This window comes from Muntiacus reevesi, chromosome 21 (assembly GCF_963930625.1).
Source record: "Muntiacus reevesi chromosome 21, mMunRee1.1, whole genome shotgun sequence".
Classification (NCBI taxonomy): domain Eukaryota; kingdom Metazoa; phylum Chordata; class Mammalia; order Artiodactyla; family Cervidae; genus Muntiacus; species Muntiacus reevesi.
Window position 1 is genome coordinate 9,272,138 of NC_089269.1, and position 8,893 is coordinate 9,281,030.

The window sequence follows — 8,893 nt, forward strand, 5'->3', positions numbered from 1 at the left end:
ACCCAGGGATCGATCAAACCTGGGTCTCCCGCGTTGTAGGCAGACAATTTACCATCTGAGCCACAAGGGAAGTCCTATTCTAGCTCTACTGCTCTTTAAAAAAAAAAAAAGAAGAAACTTTAGAATTTTTAAAAGGGTAAACATTTTAAATACGTATTATTAAAGGGTTTCAATTCCTACCTAGAGTTTGGAAGCAGCAATATTTTTCTCATTTATTTTCAGTAGAGAATAAACCTTACTTCCTTTCCTGAGAAGTAGAAATCACTTTGTGTCCTTTTTATTTTTTTTACAGAAGATGAGCTTTACTGTCATGAAGCAATTCCCCATCCTGCATCACTTTTGGTACACTAATAATACTACTTTTAATTTGAGCTGTGGTTTAGTAACTATCAGCACAAAAGATGTTGCTTTCTAATATTTGTCTCCAGGGTAAAAGAAATTAATCCGGGAGATAGACACCATCCTTGAGCAAGAGATCTCTATTTCTAGGCTGTGGGAAATTTGAAAGGTAAAATTAGACACACTCAGCTCAATACCTAGCTTTTGATGTCCTGCTAAACTGAGTTATTTTTAAGTAAAGAAAATTTAACAAACACAATAAAACATGATTTCCAATGAGTGCTCTCCTTTAGAAAGTTCATATTTTTGAGAACTAACCACTTATTTCAGTAAGCATTGTTGTTACTCAAATTTGTGTTTGAATTCAAATTTGAACACAAATTTAGTTCGAACAAAAAAATTTGGTAACTTTTTAGTATAACTTTACAAATTATAGAAAACACAAAGCTCATCAATATAAATGATATGGTCCATCGTGATCTTCAATTTAACTAGCAGATTTAGTTTAAATCCCTTCTGACCTCTTCAGAAGCATGGAACTAACCTAAGTAAGAGTAAGCTTCATTAAAGATTTTCAGCAGGAAATTTCCTGAAAGGTAATTAATGAGGCTTACAGCAATGTGTTGAGTAATAATGAAATAGTTATATATATTTGTAATCTCCTGACAAATTTTAAGAGGCAATATTCTCATTTGTACAAGCTTAAAATGTACATTACAGAATACATGTTGTTTACAAATTTCTATCAAAAACATGAATTTCACCAAGAAACATAAGTTTTCAGCAAAACAAAAACTTGTATTTTGTAGTTTATCATTTTTAAAACTGTGGCCAAACAAGTCTAAAAGTAGGCAATTACTTTACACAAACGCTCTGTAAAATCTTTTCCTGTAATTAAGTTTTGCAGCAAGAAAAAGTCACACCAGTAACATACTACTAGTTCTACCCTCCTGTCCACAGCCCCTTTTTCTTTCATTTATTTTTAATTGGAAGATAATTGCTTTACAATGTTGTGGTGTGGTTCCTACCATATAACAACATGAATCAGTCACAGATGTACATATGTCCCCTCCTGCTTGAACCTCCCTCCCACCTCCCACCCCATCCTACCTCTCTAAGTTATCACAGAGCAACTGATTTCAGCCTCCTGCAAAATACAACAAATTCCCACTGGCTATCTATTTTATTACATATGGTAATGTATATGTTTCAGTGGTATTCTCTCAATTCATCCTACCCTCTTCTTACCCCACTGTCTGCACAAGTCTTTTCTCTATGTCTGTGTCTCCATTGCTGCCCTGCAAATAGGTTCATCAAAGGGAATCTTCTTGTACTGTTGGTGGAAATGCAAGTTGATACAGCCACTGTGGAGAACAGTCTGGAGATTCCTTAAAGAACTAGGAATAAAATTACAATATGGCCCAGCAAACCCACTACTGGGCATATGCCCTGAGAAAATCATAATTGAAGAAAACACGTGTACCCCAATATTCATTGCAGCACTATTTACAATAGCTAGGACATGGAAGCAACCTAGATGTCCACCAACAGATGAATGGATAAAGAAGTTGTGGTACCTATCAGCTCAGTTCAGTAGCTCAGTTATGTCCAACTTTTTATTACCCTGTGGATTGCAGCACACTGGGCTTCCCTGTCCATCTCAACTCCTGGAGCTTGCTCAAACTCATGACCATTGAGTCAGCGATGCCATCCAACCATCTCATCCTCTGTCATCCCCTTCTCCTACATTCAATCTTTCCCATCATCAGGGACTTTTCCAATGAGTCAGTTCTTCGCATCGGGTGGCCCAAGTATTGGAGCTTCAGCTTCAGCATCAGTCCTTCCAATGAATATTCAGGACTGATTTCCTTTAGGATTGACTGGTTTGATCTCCTTGCAGTCAAAGGGACTCTCAAGAGTCTTCTACAATACCACAGTTCAAAAGCATCAATTCTTTGGTGCTCAGCTTTCTTTATGGTTCAACTCTCACATCTCACATGTGGTACCTATACACAGTGGCATATTACTCAGCCATAAAAATTAATGCATTTGACTCAGTTCTAATGAGGTGGATGAACCTAGAGCCTATTATACAGAGTAAAGTAAGCCAGAAAAACAAATATCATATAGTAATGCATATATATGGAATCCAGAAAGATGGTACTGATAGACCTACTCACAGACCTTCTTGACTAAAGATTTGGTATATTGGATCTTGCTGGTGGGTTGTCTATGCATGGTGATCTGTGTAGTCAGCTCTTTATATCCATGGATCTGTGGATTCAACCAATTCTGAATTTAAAATATTTGGGAAAAATTCAGAAAATTTTCAGAAAAGCAAAACTTGAATTTGCTGCATACCAGCAACTATTTACACAGCCTTTACATTGATTTAGGTATTGTAAGTAATCTAGAGATGATTTTAAATATATGGAAGGTGTGCATCAATTATATGCAAATACTGCACCATTTCACAGAAGGAACTTGAGTACCTACAGAATTTGGTTATAGAGGGAGCCCCTAGAACCAATCTCCTGTGGTTACCAAGGAGCAACAGTATAGACAGAATTGTTATTTCTTGGGTAGCTTGAATTAGGTTTTAAGTTTAAACATTTTCTTTTACTTCTAAAATTTCTGATATAGATAAATCCGAATAGACTAAAAATCAAACTGACTATGGAAGTTATAGTTTATTAATATATTAGATGAATTTTTCAATTATTCTTAAAGGGAAAGTGATATCTTCAACTGGGATACAACGTATGTACTAAACTTTGTCAGTCAGGAATTTCAGAAAGCCATATTTCTAATGAAAAGAGGGCTTACTTGGAGAAGGGTCCATTCACAAGGCCAACAGGTACATGAAAAAATGCTCAACATCACTAACCATCAGGGAAGTGGAAATCAAAACCACAAGCTATCATTTCACATCTGTTAGGATGACCATTATAAACAAACAAGAGATAAAGATATGGAGAAAGGGAACACTTGCGTACTATTTGAGGGAGTGGAAATTTGTGCAGCCACTATGGAAAACAGTGTGGAGTTTCCTCAAAAAATTAAAAATAGAACTGTCATATGATTCAGCAATTTTACTTCTGTGTGTTTACCCAAGAAAATGAAAACAGTAACTTCAATATACATTTGTACCCCAATGTTCATAGCAATATTTATGAAAGCCAAGGCATGGAAGTGACCTAGATGTCCTCCAGTGGATGAATGGATAAAGAAAAGAAATTATGATATAGAGACATGTCACACACACACACACTGGAATACTATCAAGCCATAAAAAAGAAGGAAATCTTGCCGTTTGAGACAGCATGGATGAGCTATCCAAGGATGATGAGCATGCTGCAGGCTGGCCAAAAAGTTTGTTTGGGTTTCTCCATAACATCTTGTGAAAAACCTGAATGAACATTTTGGCCAACTCAATAAAGTAAGTCAGACCAAGACAGATAAGTACTAAATGATTTCACTTACACATGGAATATAAAAAAATCAAACTCACAAGAGAGGGTCTTGGTGGTTGCCAAGGTCAGGAGAACAGGGAAAGTGGAAGAAAGTGTTCAAGGGGTACAAAGTTCCAGTTATAAGATGAATAAGTTCTGGGGGTGTAATGTACAGCATGGTGACTATTGCTAAAAATATTGTACTGCATATTTGAAAGTTGCTAAGAGTAGATCTTAAAGGTTCTCACCACAAAACAAGGTAACTATGAGAGGTTGGGTGTGTTAACTAACCTTGTTGTAACAATCAACTCGCAAAATATATGTATTATATATCAAATCATCAGATTGTACACTTTAAACTTACACAGTGTAATATGTCAATTATATCACAATAAATCTGAAGAAAAGAACAAAATAAAGGGGCTCATTCATAGACAATAAGGGAGAAAGAATACCTTGGGCTTCTGCCACGGTGTTCAGGATAGACTGCCTGATATATAATAGCTTTATTACAAATAGCAAACTCACCATCGTTTGCCCCAGAAAGTCAGTGGATTTGGCTGGACACACGAAAGCAGAGGATGGGCAATCTACTATTGACATATGGAAGATGTATGAATGCGGACTCCTGATGATCAAGAAGAAAGCAGGAGCTGGAAGACTACCAAAAGGAAACAGCTCTCTTTCTCTCTGCAGGCAAGTATGCAAAATAAATCACTCCTGAGATGGTGATTAATGTTTTATATTTTTCTACTTCTCTTTCCAATAGAATTAAATTAACATACATTTAGTTACTTATGAGACTGAGTTCTTACTACCCTCTCATAGGCTAGTTTACTATTTATGAATGCGGTTAGCTGCTGTGGTTTTTACATCTCTTTAATGGCCTTGATAATGGCGAATACATTAGATGTTATTGTGCTTTCTCCATTTAGTGGGCTTTATTTATCTTAGATGTCCCCGAAATGGAGGGGGGCATGATCTGACAAACAGATCCATCCCTGCGCTCCCCACTCTTTCCCTTCCAATGGCTAGTAGGGGTGTAGTTCCTGCTGCTTCTCACAGAGCAGCCCCGTGTGAAGTGTGCTGTATGTGAGCTGACATACTGATCTGGAGTGAAACTTAGGAGATCAGGTGTAGATTGCTGTTGGTTATTCTGCCTCATATCTTTATGTAGCTTTATACACTGTCATTTCACCTACTTGACATTGGTATTGAATCATAATCACTTTCGGTTTGGATCCTGTTACATTTATCTAACATAAAGTGGTAATGTGGAGATGTCCTCAATGTTAACAAATTATCACCCGGCCTTATTCCTTGGCTCTGCTGTTTTGAGCGTTTGGGATAAGGATGTAAATGATGTTTAAAAAGAAAACAAAGCCATGAGGGTCAGGCAAGGTCCCAGTTCCCCTCTTTAGTATTTGAGTGATCTGGTGAAGATTCATAATCTCTCTAAATCTCAGTTTCCTTATCTGTAATTTAATTATCTGCCTCATAGTGTGGTTGTGGGGGTGAATCAAGTTCATAGAGTTAAAACACCTAACACATAATAAACACTTAAAAAATGATAGCCATCATTAAATACTTTTAATTTCACAACTACTGATTATCAATAAACTGACAAATTCTATACAACTAATCTTATAATTTATTAATATATATATATAACGATGGTGCTGGAAAAGACTCTTGACAGTCCCTTGGACAGCAAGGAGATCAAACCAATCAATCTTAAAGGAAATCAACCCTAAATATTCACTGGAAGGACTGATGCTGAAGCTGAAGCTCCAATACTTTGGCCACCTGATGCAAAGAGCTGGCTCATTGGTAAAGACCATGATGCTGGGAAAGCTTGAAGGCAGGAGGAGAAGGGGACAACAGAGGATGAGATGGTTGGATGGCATCACAGACTCAATGGACATGAGTTTGAGCAACTCTGGGAGATGGTGAACAACAGGAAAGCCTGGCGTGCTGCGGTCCATGGGGTCGCAAAGAGTTGGACACGACTGAGTGACTGAATAACAACAAGAAAACTATAAATTACAAGCTCTGTAACGTTAATTCATTCTATTATAAATGATATATGAATTCGATATATACTTACTCAACAGTCACCTAACTCAGACAAAAAATAATTAAATTGCGTTTCTTAAAATTTGCTTTTAGAAGATTTCTGGTAATAGGCATAATATAGCAGAGTAGAAATAGTTAAGAATAGAGAGTAACCCAGAGATACGTCTAGGTGTTATCAACACATGAATCCCACAACTGCTCAGTTTTATAAAAGCCAACCATCACTTAGAACTCATTATGTTTGCACTACAAACATAATCATTGTAAACAGGAGATAAAACTTTTAATTCCAGAATATGATTTTGCTTCTCTATCATCTTGAGACATACTTTTATATTTTCAGGTACCTGATTTCAATGATATTTTTTTATTTTTAATCTTTCTCTGTTACTGAGATTTTTATATAATATTATAAATATTTATATTAAATATACATGTATAATATTTAATTTAAATATAAAAGTTATATTATAATTATGTATATATAATATAATTATAATCATTTGACTAATCAGAACTTATTAAAAATTTTGCCAATCTAGTAAATGCATCCTGGGAAATTTTTATGAATGCATTTTTCAAAATTATGAAAAGTAATAATCCTGTACAAATAAATAAGCAGTCAGTATGTTGACATTTTAATTTCCTCTGCCAGCATATATTCAGGGCTTAGGGTTCCTGAGCAGGAAGATACAAACTCCTGTATCCTTCTGGAAAAGAGCTATGACATGCAGATATTGTCCTTCTCTTCTAGGAGCATCTTAGCTAACCCTCCAAATCCTGATTTTGGCACGCTCAGCCTACTGCCTCCCCACCTCACAGTGAACTTGGAGTGTTGCCATGTTCTCTGCATCTCCTTCATATAATGTGTGTGCATGAAAAGCTGGAAAGAGGAGAGGAAAGGAAAAGTCTGGGTGAGCTGAAGACTGCCACTGTATGTAGCATTTTATCTTCTATAATTTTGACAATTCATTAATCCTATTTATAGAACCAAGCTTGCGTATTGATGGTTTTTTGTCAATATTGACAATCAGAGCAACAAAACCATGCCTGGGGGTGGAGACTGACAGCAATAAAATCACAGTGTACACCACCAGAGAAACGGAAGGAAGAGAACTTAATTGTATTTCAATGGAATACTTATCTTATTGCCACATCTCATTAAAGCACTGAGAAAGAGAAGCAATTTCTTTCCAAATCATTGAGCCCTCATAACTAACAAGGCCATGTTAATAACCACTGGAGAATATGGAAAAGCACTCAAAATTCAATGCTTTTTTCCCTAACTTAACTGTGTCTCTTTGTCCAATGGCATCTTACTTTAATATACACTGACATTTATCTTTGATATAGTATGTTCTCCCTTAAAATACAAATGTCATTACCTTTACACTATCATTGGGTTACTGACCATAACTAGCAAGAGAATTCCAGAAAAATATCTACTTCTGCTTCATTGACTACACTAAAGCCTTTTTATGGATCACAACAAACTAGAAAATCCTTAAAGAGATGGGAATCCCACACCACCTTACCTGCCTCCTCTGAAACCTGTATGCAGTTCAAGAAGCAACAGTTACGTTAGGGGAAGCACACTGATTGAAACCGCCCACCCCGGCCAGGCACCATCGTGACCATTCCCATGAGTGGTTTTATGACAGGAGGCCCTGGTAAGGAATACGGGACTAATAAGCCACCACCAGCCGGAAGAGTTTGGGAAAGGTCGAAAGGAGACACCACGTGTCCATCCACTTCCCGGAACCCCTCTCGCTAGCATCCATCTTGGCTGGGCAATGCGTGTGCCACCAGGAAAGACTCTGAATTAGATTGATGGGCCAGGGACCACCCAGAAACTAATCCCATCACCATAAAATCCAAGACTGTGAGCTACGAAGCAGAGCTGTTCTCCTGGGTCCCCTTACCCTCCTGCTCTCCACCCGGGCGCCCTTTCCCAATAAAATCTCTTGCTTTGTCAGCACATGTGTCTCCTCCGACAATTCATTTCCAAGTGTTAGACAAGAGCCCAGTTTCGGGACCTGGAAGGGGTCCCCTTTCCTGCAACAGTTAGAATGGACATGAAGCAACGGACTGGTTCCAAATAGGTAAAGGAGTATGTCAAGGCTGTATATTATCACCCTGCTTATTTAACTTCTATGCAGAGTACACCATTCAAAATGCTGGACTGGATGAGCACAAGCTGGGATAAAGATTGTTGGGAGAAATATCCATAACCTCAGATATGCAGACAATGCCCCCTTATAGCAGAAAACAAAGAGGAACTAAAGAGCCTCTCAATGAAACTGAAAGATGAGAGTGGAAAGCCAGCTTAAAATTCAACATTCAAAAAAACCAAGACCATGGCATCTGGTCGCATCATTTCATGGCAAATAGATGGGGAAGCAATGGAAACAGTGACAGACTTTATCTTCTTGGACTCCAAAATCACTGCACATGGTGACTGCAGCCATGAAGTTAAAAGATGCTTGCTCCTTGGAAGAAACGCTATGACAAACCTAGATAGCGTATTCAAAAGCGGAGACATTACTTTGCCAAAAAGGTTTGTATAGTAAAAACTATGGTTTTTCCAGTAGTCATGTACAGATGTGAGAATTGGACAATAAAGGAGTCTGAGCACTGAAGAATTGATGCTTTTGAACTGTGGTGTTGAAGAGGACTCTTGAGAGTCCCTTGGACACCAAGGAGATCAAACCAGTCAATCCTAAAGGAAATCAGCCCTGAATATTCATTTTGAAGACTGATGCTGAAGCTGAAGCTCCAATACTTGGGCTACTTGATGCAGAGCCAGCTCACTGGAAAAGACCCTGATGCTGGGAAAGATCAAAGGCAGGAGGAGAAAGAGATGACAGGGCATGAAATGGCTGGACGACATCACCAACTCAGTGGACATGAGTTTGAGAAAGCTCTGGGAGATGGTAAGGGACAGAGAAGCCTGGTGTGATGCAGTCCATGGAGTCACAAAGAGTCAGAGTGGTTGAACAATGATTGACCACCAAGAGATTATTTCA